Here is a 15,787-nt window from a genome sequence, read left to right on the forward strand (position 1 = left end):
TTTCATTTTACTTTTTACGTTTTGAGTATTAAAAATCATAGCACCACCCATTAAACAATTACATAGAGTCGGAAATAGGATTACTTTATTTTGCAGTAGAGTAGGTCTGTAGACACTGGGCTCCACACAGCTAGTGAGGAAGAAAGAATCTTTTGGTATGGTTAATTTTATTGTTTAATAAAGCTTGCACCACTAAACAGATTTGATTTTGTTAAGAAAATATGTCAATCTAAAATCAAGAGAGTTCCAAAAGCCGTACCACTATGCCTAACTGATAATTCAGTGGTATAATTCAAACATACCACTTACAGTGGATATTACATAAAACATACACTACTGCCTTCTTAATATTCCATGATGTGAACTATAACAGGAAAGATTACATGGTGTAGCTACTGTAAATTCAGCATTCTCAACAGAAAGTTTAGCTGCTGTGCTAAAATATGGATCACATTGGCTACCAAAACAAGAAAAATATGACTGTTATGATTATGTTATGGTTATGTATATACTGATCCTTGTTCAGCACTGTTAGCACACTAAACTTAATCACTGCAGAAATGTAGGACAACTGTATCAAGTAAATCACCCATAATAACATTTCAGAAGTTGGAAATACACTGTTAAAAAACAGTGCCAACAACTACAAGCCAAAGACACAAACAGATCTACTAACATACCTCTGTTTTACAGGTTAAATAACTACAGTATGATAACCAACTTGAACACTCTGCCTAACTTTGTAGATGGGTAAGTCTGAGGAGTCTTCTAACAGTTTCCTTAGTAATACCCCTTTCATGCACTTGTTTCATGACAGCTCCTTGAAAATGAATTATAGGAATTTGGCAGTTAACAGCTTTAATACTCAAATGTAGCCAAGGTGCAAACTTTCTTTTTGAACCTGCTCAGCACACTCTCCCTATCATGGGAAAAGTGTCTAATCTAGAAACTAGTTTTTAACATACAGAAGAACCTAATGAGCCCCATTGCTGCAAGCTCAGCTAAAGGAAACTTACAGAAAACTTCAGGTTTCCTGTTAGCTGAAGGTCGAGTAACAATCTCTAGGGGAACACTTTAAAAGACATACCTGAAAGTCTGTATTACAGGAGATGAGATGGCTAAAGTCTTGGACTCCTCAAATCCTAAGAGTCCAAAACATAAAGGGCCCATATCTATATAGGAAGAATGCAAAGTCCCTGTAATCACAGGTAAAAGCTGCACTCTCTAAAGCCAAAAACACAGCATCCATGAGACTGGACAACATCCCAGGCTGCGTTTTACATGAACTTCAGAACGAACTGGCTCCCCACTTAAGCACCATGTTCAATAACAGCCTCGCATCAGGCTTTGTGCCCACTGAATGGCCCACAGCAAAGTTATCCCACTCCACAAAGGGGGAACCACCACTGATCCCGGGAACTATCTCCCTATTAGCCTTATTAGCCTGATGAGCCTGGTCTGCAAGGCCATGGAACGTATCATCATGGAACTCATAAACAAAGACATTGGTAACCTCCAAACTCTGGATCCCACCCAGTTCGGGTTTGTGAAAGGCAGATCATGCCTCCTGAACCTGATCAACTTCTTTGAGGCAGTCACCAAAGCCGTAGATGAGGATAAGGTGATTCACACAGCCTATCTTGACCTCACCAAAGCTTTTGACACCATCCCCCATTCTGGAATTATAGCTAAACTCACTAAAATAGGTATAAATCCCAACGTCACAAGATGCGTTGCCAACTGGCTCGCCGACAGAACCCACACTGTAAAAGTTGCCGACTCCAGATCTGACCTCAAACCAGTGACAAGTGGAGTACCACAGGGTTCAGTCCTGGGACCTCTCCTGTTTGGTATCCAATTCTCTGAAGTGCAGGCTAACACAGAAGGCCTCTGGCTAACGAAGTTCGCAGATGACTGCAAACTAGGAGCCATAGTGAAGTCCCCAAATGATGTGGGCATCCTACAGAAGGGTCTCGCTGAGACAGATGCCTGGTGTCAGAGCCATGGCCTCAAGCTCAATGCCAAAAAGTGCAGTGTCATCCCCTTTGGTAAAAACTCTGTACCCATGAACTACCACACAGGCAGCAATCTACTTAACACCGAATGTGTGATAAGAGACCTTGGGACCCAGGTGGACAGTAGTCTCTCCTTTGATAGTCACATCGCCACAGTAGTCAGGAAGTCCTTCTATGTGGCACACCTCATCATAAAAGGGTTCTCATCCAGGAAAAAAGTGGTCATTGTTCCCCTCTACTCAACACTCATTAGACCCATTGTAGATTACAATGCCCCTTTTGGAATGTACCACACAAGACATCTGCAGCAGCTGGAAAGGCCACAGAAGTACCTCACAAGGAGGATTACTGGCCTCAAACAAATGCCCTACACTGACCGTCTCAAAAAACTCCAGCTTTACTCCGTAGCATATCGCCTACTTCGAGGTGATCTCTGCCTAATATATAAAGCTATTTCAAACCCAGATCTGTTGGACATGCTACACAAAGAAATCCCAATCCCTCCGAGCTACACGCTCTAGGGACCTAAACCTCGTCACCACAATAAACAGGACATGCTGGAGGGATAGATTCCTGTCCCAGAGACTTCCCATACTCTGGAACAGACTACCCATCTATGTCAAGCAAAGTTCTTCATTAGCACTCTTCAAGAAAAATCTTGATGAGTGGATGGGAAATAGGAAATACAGCCCGGGGATCACTTCTGTGTCTCTGTTCGACAGTGGCACAGGAAAATAACTTTCTTGGGTGGCGTAAGCCAGGGAACGTTGTTGGCTAGGCTTACCTAGGCCCTTGGGCCGATAGCCTAGTACCTACCTATGAGTAGACAATTGTGTTCAAACCACAATTCTTTTATAAGATTCACAGTCTGTGTCAAAACCCACAGGAAACTGAAACTGATGAGAGCAGGCTAAATCCTCTTCTTCCAGTTCAGAATCTGAAGAGATCAGTTGTCATCTTCCTCTTTTGTTGGCTTGCAATACCTGAAGCAGATGTTGTTGGGGTTTGGGATAACACAAGTAGTCACTTTATGGAGAATGTCCAAATATTCTTTGGTGTACCTCCTGCAATCAAAGGAAACAGGAAGAAATCCCTTAGTATCTTCATGGCTACTTCTTCTTTCGGCTGCTCCCATTAGGGTTTCCATTTCTTCCTGTCCTCTGCATCTTGCTCTGTCACACCAACCACCAGCATGTCCTCTCACCACATCCATAAACCTTATCTTAAGCCTTTCTCTTTTCCTGTTGCCTGGCAGCTCCATCCATAGCATCTTTTTCCCTAACATACTCTGCATCCCTCCTCAGCACATGTCCAAACCAATGTAATCTTGCCTCTCTGGCTTTGTCTCCAAACCTTCCAACCTGGGCTGACCCTCTAATATATTTATTCCTAATCCTGTCCACCCTCGTCACACCCAGTGCAAATCTTAACATCTTTAAACTCTGCCACATCCAGCTCCGACTCCTGCCTTTTTGTCAATGCCACTGTCTCCAACCCATATACCATAGCTGGTCTAACTACCCTCCTGTAGACCTTCCCTTTCACTCTTATTGGTACTTGTCTGTCACAAATCACTCCTGACACTCTTCTCCACCCACTCCATCCTGCCTGTACTCTCTTCTTCACCTCTCTTCCACACTCACCATTACTCTGAACTGTTGATCCCAAGTATTTAAACTCATCCTCCTTCGCCACCTCTACTCCCTGAATCCTCTCCATTCTTCTATCCTCCCTCTCATTCACACACATATATTCTGTCTTAGTCCTGCTGAACTTCATTCCTCTTCCCATTAGAGCATATCTCCACCTCTCCAGGATCTCCTCCACCTGTTCCCTACTCTCACTACAAATCACAATGTCATCTGCAAACATCATAGTCCACAGGGACTCCTGTCTGAACTTGTCTGTCAACCTGTCCATCACCATTGCAAATAAGAAAGGGCTCAGAGCTGATCCTTGATGTAATCCCACCTCCACCGTAAATGCATCCGTCACTCCCACGGCAGATCTCACCACTGTCACACTACCCTTGTACATATCCTGTACCACTCTTACATACTTCTCTGACACTCTCGACTTACTCATACAATACCACAACCCCTGTCTAGGCACCCTGTCATATGCTTTCTCTAAGTCCACAAAGACACAATGCAGCTCCTTCTGACCTTCTCTGTACTTCTCCATCAACACTCTGAGCAAACCTCGCATCTGTAGTGCTCTTTCCTGGCATGAAACGATACTGCTGATCACTAATCATCACCTCCTTTCTTAACCTAGCTTCCACTACTCTTTCCCATAACTTCATGCTGCGACTGGCCAGTTTAATCCCTTTGTAGTTGCTACTGCTTTGCACATCACCCTTATTCTTAAAAATCGGTACCAAAACACTTTCTCCATTCCTCAGGCATCCTCCCACTTTCCAAGATTTCATTAAAGCTCCACTGCCATTTCACCTAAACACCTCCATGCTTCCACAGGTATGCCATCTGGACCAACAGCCTTTCCATTCTTCATCCTCTTCATAGCTATCCTTACTTCCTCCTTGCTAATCCACTGCACTGCATGATTCACTATCTGCACATCTTGCAACCTTCTCTCCCTCTCATTCTCTTCATTCATCAGCCCCTCAAAGTACTCTCTCCATCTGTTCAACACACACTCCTCACTTATGAGTACGTTTCCCTCATTATCCTTTATCACCCTTACCTGCTGCACATCTTTACAAGCTCGGTCCCCCTGTCTAGCCAAATCGGTACAGGTTATTTTCTCCCTCCTTAGTGTCCAACCTTTCATACAACTCTTTATATGCCTTATCCTTAGCCTTCACCACCTCTCTCTTTGTCATGCACCTCATCTCCCTATACTCCTGTCTACTTTCATCTCTCTGACAATCCCACTTCTTCTTCGCCAACCTTTTTCTCTGCATACTCTCCTGTACTTCCTCATTCCACCACCAGGTCTCCTTGTCCTCCTTCCTTTTTCCAGATGTCACACCAAGCACCTTTCTAGCCATCTATCTTACTAGCTCTGCTGTAGTTACCCAGCTATTCAGTAACGCTTCACTGCCACCCAGTGCCTGTCTTAACTCTTCCCTGAACTCCACCTCACAATTACTCTTTTTCAGTTTCCACCATTTGATCCTTGGTGCTTCCCTCACACTCCTCCTCCTCCTCTTGATCACCAATGTCATCCTACAAACCACCATCCTATGCTGCCTAACTACTTTCCCCTACCACCACTTTACAATTTCCAATCTCCTTCAGACTGACCCTTCTACATAAGATATAATCCACCTGTGTGCATCTTTCTCCACTCTTGTATGTCACCCTGTGCTCCTCCCTCTTGTTAAAATATGTATTCACCACAGCCATGTCCATCATTTTTGCAAAATCCACTACCATCTGACATTCTGCATTCCTTTGCTTAACACCATACCTACACATCACTTCCTCATCCCCTCTGTTCCCTTCACAAACATGCCCATTGAAATCTGCTCCAATCACCACACTCTCACCCTTGGGAACAGTCATCACCACGTCATCCAACTCACTCCAAAATTTTTCTTTCTCATCCATCGCACACCCAACTTGTGGAGTATATGCACTAACAACATTCATCATTACACCATCAATTTTCAGCTTCATAAACATCACTCTATCCGACACTCTTTTCACCTCAAAAACACTCTTAGCATACTGTTCATTCAGGATAACCCCTACACCATTTCTCCTCCCATCCACACCATGATAAAACAATTTGAACCCGTCTACGATACACCTAGCCTTACTCCCCTTCCATCTGGTCTCTTGCACACACAAAATACCAACCTTCCTTCTTGCCATATCAGCTAGCTCTCTCCCTATACCAGTCATACTGCCAACATTCATGGCTAACATCAGTAAAATAAGCATCTGAGTCTTGCATGTCAGGAAAGTCAGTGGGCTGGCAGCCACGGAGATGGCTGCCAAACAAAAAAATAGTACCCTAGAGTAAATAATTTAGCAAAATAGTTAGAAAAACAAATTCACTGGTCTGCATTGGGGGAGGTGACACATGTAGACCATGAAAAAGAAAAGCAGTTTCCATCTCAGGGACACCCAGGCACTGGCATTTTAGCAGTGGTGCAGGACAATTATACAGACTGCACGTCTACTGCCTGCCTCCAGAGACACTTGCATGGGAGGGCTATCACTAAATAGGGTCATAGGTGAGAGAAGAACCTAGGCCTCACCAGGTCAGACACTTCAAGGACTGACAAGGTTGTAATAGCAGGACTGACAAGACTGTAATAATTTCTAGCTTTCCAGACACTACTTTTACAATCACAACTTTTCTAAGGCTGCCCATATATGTAACTTATGCAACTTCTAGGAGGCTTTTAGGTGGCTTCTTTGAGTAAAGAACACTAGCCAAATGGCTGCCCAATGGGAGAAAGGCAAATGATCCTGTTAAAGTGATCAATTTGACTACAATCGATAAAAGCTTTTAAATTCTTAGTTTTTACAAGCATTTTTTATTAACCATCCTAAAATTTTTGCAGTCAACACACTGTGATTTTCCTCTAAACAAAAAGACTCTTCAAGTGATAATCCTTTGAGGTAATCTGCCTTGCAGATGCATCTGTTTGGGACATTTTTTGGGTGTCATGTCACCTAGAAAATAACCCAAAGTAGTCAGCTAGCAAAATCAAAAAAAAAAAAAATAGCAAAAGCCAAATAAGGATACTTAAAATCTCATTTGAAAGCACCTGACAGACTTGGACAAGACAAAAGATTCAGTGGCAGTGTATATTCTGGAAGATATTCTATCTTGGATTTCATCTAATATTCCACAAGAAACAATCTTTGGAGATATAAACATAGACTGGTAGAATCTCACTACCAACTTTGCATCCCCTGACCCAATACTGTGTGAATTTGCCCAACTTATTAGCACCACAACAAGGTATATTTAAACATATGACAAGTGTGGTGCTGTGGTAGCATTGTCACCTCACAGTAAGACGCTGTCCGGTTTGATTCTCAGCTAGAACGTCTTCTGCATGGAGACATGCGTGAATGGGCGTACCTTCGTTGAAGGTTGTGCATCAGAGCTGGTAACTCGTTACGTAAAAATCAACTACCAATCATTAGCGGAATGGAGTTCCGCTGTGGCGACCCCTAACCGGGAAAAGCCAAAAGACACAGACAGACAGACTATTCTTGACTGAATTCTAGTTTTTGACCCTACCATATGGATATCATATGGAACACTCCTAGCAATGCTCATTAATCATTTACCTGTCTATGCAGATTCTCTACCAATCAAAACCGTAACTTCTTAAACTTACTCAAAATCTATGTAAATATGAAAAAAGCTTTATTTCTACTGTACATATGATAAATTGGTCCATCCTTAAAACACTACTGCCAGAGCAAGCTGTACTTCAATTCATTATGTTTTGTAAATATTCTGAATGAATAAACCCAACTTAGGAAAAAAGAAAATTAAGACTAATCCTGCTCCTTGGCTATCCATAACAGCTAAGGAACTTGTGTATAATGGAGCCAAGGTCTGGAAAATAGACCAGACAGAAAACATAATACCAATACCTCCAACATTGCAAAAAATCTGCAATCAGATAAAAAAACCACAAAAGTGGACAGATAATAGTATGTAAATTCACAAAACACCTATAAAAAGATCCCCAGTATAGTTGTCATCTGTCAGAAACTTACTCCACCCAGGCACTAAACAACAACAACTCAGTCCTACCAGTAACAGTACATTAGGCATAACATTTAAATATGATGTGTATTTTACAGACAGCATAACAGCCCGGTTCAAAGACTTCGCGTATTGATCCACTAGTCTTCCAACAAGGTACTACTCATTCCACTTCCTTTACATTATGTCTGATTCCCACTTCTGTTATCAAAACTAAAAAAACAAACCTCATCCATTCTTTACTGATGGCCTTCCAGGTAAATATCTTAAAACTGCAGCTGATGCAGGACCCAGCCATTGTCCATTGTTATCATCAGATCCATCCAATAAAGCTATGCTGTCCTCTTCTCTGGAAGAGGCCTCACTTTATTCCACTCCATAAAAGCGTCAATTCAATACAGTCATCAAACTGCAGACTAATTGCTACATTACCCCACTGTCTAAGATACTTGAAAAATCCATCCATAAAGCACTTACTCCGTTACCTTCAACAAGAACTCCACCTCACCTCCACTCAACATGGTTCCCTGTCCTGGCCACAGCACAACCTCTGCTCCTCTGACTTTCACCAATAGCACTGATCTTGCAAAAGACAGTGGGGAAACTCGCAGCAGAGTTATTCTTACATTTGCCAAAACTTTTAACACGGTTTCCCACAACAAATTTCCACAACAGCTATCTTCTCTAGTACTATCATAATCTACTCTCTCTCTCAGTTTCATGCCAGTGTTAATTTCATTTAGTGAAATTGCAAAATACTGTGTCCTCTTTTATGCTTGTCTACATCTTAAGTCCCCTTACCCTTCACAATTTTTAAATAAGCCACTTTAATACAGTACATAGATGATTCATCCCTCCTTTACTCTGCACACACCCTAGATAATCTGCAGTCAGTTGCACAAGAAGCCTTTACCTCTACTGAATCCTGGCTAAACAATGATCACTCAGTCCCAAAAACACTAAGATATTAGTTTTCTTTCCTAAATCCCTTTAAAAAGACAGGGTTAGCTTTAAAATAATGTCTTCTGATAACACTGTACTTGGAAAGAGTTTGACATACTAAACTGCTAGGAATGACAATAGATGACTATCTAAAATTTGACTTGCACATATAGCATTCAATCAAAAAGAACTACCAATGACTAGCAATAGCATATAGAGCAACAAACGCCGTCACAGGGTGGGGGCGGGTGTCTGGCCCAGAATAATATGGCCACATAATCCATTTGCTTGCACATACATGGTGTTCATATTGATTTTTTTTTTTTTTATTACTGCACATCCCCCTCAAGTGCTTAATGCAGTGGGAAATATTACCAGAGTGCTTCAAGATACAGGAAGAAGAGATCAATCACTAAAAAAGCAACCATAGAAAAGCAGTTCCTATTGCTATTTGAGAGGCTCTCCCTTGTTGGAACTGATCTGGAGGCCTGTCATGTTATCACACAGACGAGAGTTGCTCAATTAGAAGTGGAGTACTGGAAATTAAAACAACGGTTAAGTAGATAATGAAACAGTTGAATGTGAATTGTAAAAAACTACAAGCAAACTATGCAGCAGAGATAGATAAACTTGAGGATCTTGAAAACAGAACACAAAGGGCTAATACGAACATTTCAGAAGTACCCTCTAATATATCTGAACATGATCCAAGGCATTTTTTTTTTTTTTTTTTGAGTACATGCTTCATAAAATCATTCCAGTAACACCACGTTCAGAGAGAGTTCATCTAACAGGTTCACAGCGTGCCAGTTCAAATGACAAATGCCAATAACTTTTTGATTAGTACATATGAGGGACTGAATCATTTAATTTAGTAAAATACATAAATATGTGCAATGGTGAAACATGTACTTTGTTTTCTGGTCGACTACTCTAAATGCCTACATGCCTTATACAGAGAGATGCTTTCTTGTAAGACAGACAATCCGCTGTGGCTACCAACTGGTGCTAGTTTATCTGGAGATATTATTGGTAGAAAGAGAGAGCACTAGAGTACTTCTGCACAATGCAGATGAGGCTAAAATTTTACTCAGAGTATGGCAGCTCAATTATTCCAACTAGAAGAGGAAGAAAAAGCTGGGTATTGGTCTAAAAATGAAATAGGAGCTAGCCAGGAAAAAGAAGTAGAGACCTCCCCTCCTAAGTTCCTGCTTCAGGGTATAATTTAACAGCCTAGGGGAAGTGTCACGTTTCACAAGAAAATAGCTATTAAGATTCCTTACAGGATGGGCAACACAAGGCCGAAGAAAGCCTACTGACACAGAAGGATAAAGGGAGACCTACACTAGAACTTTGTTCACAAAACAGAGAGAGCCTCATTAACAGGACAAACACGTAAGTGGTGGTTTAATAAAGATGTTTCTTGTTTAAAAAAGGGGCAGAAATTGAATAATTTATATAATGTTACTTAGGTTATATGATACATAGCAATATACATGAAGTATAATGTTTCTTAATGTTAATTTGTTAATACAGTTTGATTATTTTTGTATAAATGTAAATGTTCTTATGTCACAAGTGATAATTAAAGGTGTTACCAAAAAAAAAAAAAAAAAATTAATGCCACCCTTCCAACAGGTAAAGAAACCTTTGAAGTATCAGAATAGGAATTAACCTAGAGAGTGACAGACAGGAGAGTTGACTACAAACCAACACAATGAATTGGAATCAAGAAGGAAAAAATTGTGGTCAGAAGTATTTACTGGCTCCTCAGATTTAACTGATGAACATAGCTGGAATGCAGAGGGACTGGACAAATTAGATAAAAGAATGTTAAAGGGACAGTGACTTGAGTTTTGTAATTTTATGAATAACTTTTTCAAGTCATATTGCTTTTTTCTGTAATATGGGGAATAATGAAACTCATTGTGAAAGACTACTCCTCATGGACTGCAACAGATCTTTACATTCGTGACAGAATGAAGTCTATTATCTCTCGTCATTAAAGTGACTGGCTTATATGTACACGTTCTTCTATCTACAGTACTTATTAATGGTGATTTTTCATTTCAGATATTACCTCCAAATCAATGATTGTGTATTTTTTCTTTCCTCTAATTGCTTAGGAGGTGCCTGAGTTACCCCCCCCCCCTTTGCCAGGGTGAGTGGACATTTTTAAGTTATATGTCATATATTGCTTTTCCATTTTAATTGTTGCTCATGGTGGAACTTATCCCTAAGAAGTTCTTTCTAGCAATGTCAACCTGTAGATTATTGCGTGTTCATGGTGGAACTTGTTCTTTCTAGCAATGTCAACCTGTAGAGACTCCCTTATTTTCTTTTTCCAATATAGAGCATTACAGGGATTGTTCATACAGTAGATGAGGCCTGGACAGGTGGTGAGCTTATGAAAATGTTGTTAGACTATTTGCATATATATATATATATATATATATATATATATATATATATGTATATATATAAATAACGTGGAGAAGATTGGGGTGGTCTCTTCCCCCCAATTTTTTCAAGCCTGGGATATAGGGATGGAGGATGAGAATGAGTTTTTACCTTTCATTACTTCCGCTCCCAGGCCCCCATACCCGGATGTAGGTATTGTAGCTACCCAAGGAAACCTATATGGCCTTGTGCGGGGGGACTATGCTACACTTAAACACACTACAGATGTTTATACAACATGGCCCCTAACTGAATCACCAACAGAGTCCATATACCTTTTGTCTTGGAATATGGGGGGGGGGGTTGTACCTTATTCAGAGAGTGCATCTATTACAAAGGCTCAAAAGGGAAAGGGTGAAAATAATGTCTACAAGATATACAACTGATTAAAGAAGGTTAAGGAGGTCAATAAGTTTAAATCTAAACAGTGCCCTGAAGTAGTAGCGGACCACATGGAGGGAAATATGAGGTCTTAATATTGTTTCTCAAGTCTCTGGCAATAAATAGCTCAGGTTCTCATAAGTGGAAGAGGAAGATGGTAGATAATGGAGGGTAGTATAAAATAAGGAACCATGGTTAAATATTAACTCACCTAATATGGACAATGTCAGCTTCTTTTAAGATTTTTTTAATTTGGCAAAGCAGGGTATGTACAACCAAGTTTAATGTGTTGGTAGGTGACTTTAATGTTACAATAAACCTCCAATGGGAGACTATACAAAAAAACAGAAGGGCATACCAAATGCTGAGAGAAATTAAAAGCATTGATGACACGAGGGCTGGTTGGACACATGGAGAGAATTCCACATAAATGAAATAACTCCATCTTTCTCTAGGAATTTATTACAACAGGGAAGCAAAATATATTTAGTCTGTGTTAGACAAGGAAAGGATAAAATCATCAAATATTTTAGAATTACAGCTATCAGATCATGCCCAGTAGTTATGGTGATCAGACCTGCTACTCAACTGGGTTTAACCAGAATGTGGCATTGTACACACTATAGATAGTCAACAGAAATGAATAAACAACTTCTGAAAAACATCTTAACAGATATGATAAAGTGCAACAGCACAGGAAACACAGTCATTAACAATACATGGTGAGAGAGATGCAAGACTGCCATTACGGGAGATATTTTAAATGCATAGGGGTTTACAAGGAAGTGTAAAAAGGAATTTTTGAACCAGAAAACATTAGAACTTCAATAAATCCAAAGACAAATAGGTAAAGGAGAAGGGGTTAGGATGTCTAAAGCTCTTGAATTTAGGTTATTGGTTATTCACAGAAATCACTTTAATGAGTTCTTTCACAACTGAAGCTGAATTACTTCTCAATGGGCATTTCTGGTGGTTGTGCAGGGAAGGTGATCCAAAATGTATTTGTCTTAATGACTAGACTATTACTAGATCCACAATCTTTGGCATCAAAACTGACAGCATGGAAAGAATTACCCATGATAATGCACTTAGAGAAAGCTTTTGTGACTACTATAATAGGCTATACTCATCCCAGGGTAACAGTACGGCAGTAGACTCCTGGACATGTAACGCAGCTAAGGAGTGTATTCAAACCTTGGAAAAGAGATTTTTTGGAGCATCCACTAGCTAATCTGGAGGTATGTAATGCTATCTATAAATTACATCTACATAAGGTGGGTGGTATCGATGATTTTCCATCTGAATTTAGGCCCATATCACTTCTCAATGTTAATGTAAAAATCTTTGCTACAGCCCTGGCAGCTAGACTAGAAATCTTTATTCCATGTTTGATACAAAGGGTCAAAATGGATTTGTTAAAGGCAGGGTGATTTCAGATAACTGGTGGGAGATGACTACTTTTCTCCAGAGGTACGGAAATCTAGGAGGCAATATTTTATTTTTATTTAACATTTGTTAACCAGGAAAGTCAGACTTGGAACAAAGCCAATTTTCAGCGGAGGCCCAGGGAGAAACGCTCCAGATGCATGTCTTTGAAACGTGGGAGGAAACCGGAGTACCTGGAGAAAACCCACACGAATGGAGGGAGGACCTGCAGACTCCACACAGAAGGCACCCCAGCTGAGATTCAAACCGGAGAACCTCTTGCTGTGAGGCGACAACGTTACCGCTGCACCACTGCGCCATCAATACGAATAGTCTTGCTTAATATAAGAAAAGCATTCAACTCAGTGGAGTGGGAATTCTTGCTTCAGGTTTTAAAACATTCCTGAAGAGAGGGAATATAAGTAGGGATACCAGACAGGGTTGCCTTCTGTCCCCTGCTTTATTTCTATTGGTGATGGAGAAACATATCAGGTAAGGGAGGTTATGGATGAACAAGCTGAAGCAGATGAATTGATCAACATGTTTCTTATATTTGCTGCTGATTGTGCTTTGTTGAGCAATCACTCCCCTTATGAGAAAGGTCGTGGAGGTGCTTCACTGCTACAGGGTGGTTTCTGGTTTGCAATGTAATCCTCAGAAATGAGTTACTAGGAAAAGATAGCTTATGGAGAGCTCTGGAAGGACTTATCCCTATAGAATCAGAAGCAACACATTTGGGTTTAAAGCCCAGAGATTCCTGCAGTTTGTATACACAAACACACTGGACCAGACAGTCCTTACATCCACTAGGGGTGAAAACATACTCAACCTGGCATTCACAATCATGGGAGAATGCTGTAGCTCCCCTAGTGTAGCTTCCTATCTGGTAAGGTCATTGCACAAAGCTCTCTACTTCATAATAAAAATTAATTATGTGACCCCGGCTAACCCTGTAACGTTTAGAAAATATTCTATAGCAAACTTCCTACTAATAAGTGATAATCTGCCAAAATGTTAAGCCCCTCCAACCCTAAGAGCACAGCTGCTTATGCAGAATTATTCACAGAAAACCTAAACAATCATATCAACAACTGTGCCCACAAAAACAAACCACTCTATCACTTGACAGCAGGTCCTAGATGCACTCTCTATGGCCAAAAACACAGCATCGATGGGCCCAGATAATACCCCAGGATGCTTCCTAAAAAGCCTCAAAAATGCCCTACTGAGACAATTTGGAATCATTTTTTAACCATAGCCTCCAAATAGGCTTTGTGTCACATGGGTGAAGAACTGCAACAGTCATTCCACTACATAAAGGAGGGCCCATCAATGAACCCTGTGAACTACAAAACCATAAGTCTAACTAGTCTCATATGCAAAGGTCATGGAAAGAATCATGGAAATGGATAAGGACATGGAAACCTTCAAACAGTTGATCCAACCCAGTTTGGTTTCATCAATGGCGAGTATGTATTGTTCTCGAATAATTAATCAATTTACTTTTGTACATGAACAACAGTGGATTGTACCTACCATTTATACCTTTTACTTTCTCGAATATATGTAAAATGGTTATGTGTCTTTTCCCTTTTATTATTTTTTGCCACCGAACTGTCTTTAGTTAAGGTTTCACTCTGGTTCTTGTTCTCTGTTCTAGTTTAACTCATTTTCTCCAATGGAACTCTGGAAATTTGAACGGTAACTTCCAATGGGTGAAGCCTAAGCTGTTTGATTAAATCAAATTATGTCTTCACATTCAAACAAATGTTCACATCTCTGGAACCATAGAGGTTGCTAAGGAAGCGTAAATGGCAAACTCTTCAGCACAAACTGTTTTTATAGTGGTAATATTCTTTAGGTTCTAGGTCTTAAACTGAATTTTATAAATCGTAGTGAATACAATAACTATCAAGTTTGTAATATTTTGGAAACAACCTACAACATCTCAGCAACCACTCAAGTTACACATAGGGCTGCCACCTTTCATTGTGGTGGAAACTGGACTTAGGCCATGCCCCTTCTACCCAATATAACCCCACTCATATCTCACCAAGTTCCACCCATTTTATGACATCACTGTCAATTTCTGCCGATTGTGTGACATCACTGGTGCATCATATGCCAGGAAAATGCCTTTTTCCATTCGTGAAGCCTCTTTTCTGCCATTTTACTATGCTTTTTGTAAAAAAAATAAAAGCATAGTAAAGCCACAGATTTAACAAACTTCAATAGTCTGTTAAAGAATACTGGATTTTGTACAGTGTTTTCCAGACTACCAGTCAATATGTATGATTTCCGGATAGTCTGGGAAAAAAAACAGATGGGCGGCAACGCTAGTTACACACATACTTTAGGCAGCATTTTTTTTCAAACAGTTGAGAGCTGTCATATGAGGCAAAGCTAGTTGTCTGTGCTACGGGATTGTTGAGACATTTAGAAAAGCATGAAATTTATAACAATATAAATTAATATTATATGAGCAACTAATATTTCTTTAACTACACTAACTACAGAGGCACCTGGAGGCATCACTCAGCTGCAAGGAGTTAATGATTGCTGTATTTCTGATGTTTATCTTGTTAAATTAAGTTATTCTTTGTTGTATATTTGGTAAAAGCAAATAAAAGCTACTAAAATAACTCTAGCTACTAGATACCTTCTACCCTATCTATTGCATGGCTGTTGTGCCTTAACAAATCCACAAAAATAACTTGTCAAACTTGAACAATGCTGTAACAAACTTGCAAAATATACCATTGGGAATTTGCATAGCAACCATTGCAGTGGATAAAAACAACTCATTTGGCTACCACACTACCTCACCTATACTTAGCTGAAAGCTATATATAACACAG

The 15,787-nt window shown here is 40.2% G+C and overlaps 1 protein-coding gene across 1 annotated transcript in view; it reads right to left on the minus strand.

The window, feature by feature from the left end:
- The window catches only part of HELB (DNA helicase B), a 1,552,493-nt gene that overhangs the window by 499,193 nt on the left and 1,037,513 nt on the right, over nucleotides 1-15,787 (minus strand). The gene's annotated exons all lie outside the window — the stretch shown is intronic.

The sequence above is a fragment of the Protopterus annectens genome, chromosome 11.part0 (genome assembly GCF_019279795.1).
Source record: "Protopterus annectens isolate FY-2018-M chromosome 11.part0, PAN1.0, whole genome shotgun sequence".
Classification (NCBI taxonomy): Eukaryota; Metazoa; Chordata; order Ceratodontiformes; family Protopteridae; genus Protopterus; species Protopterus annectens.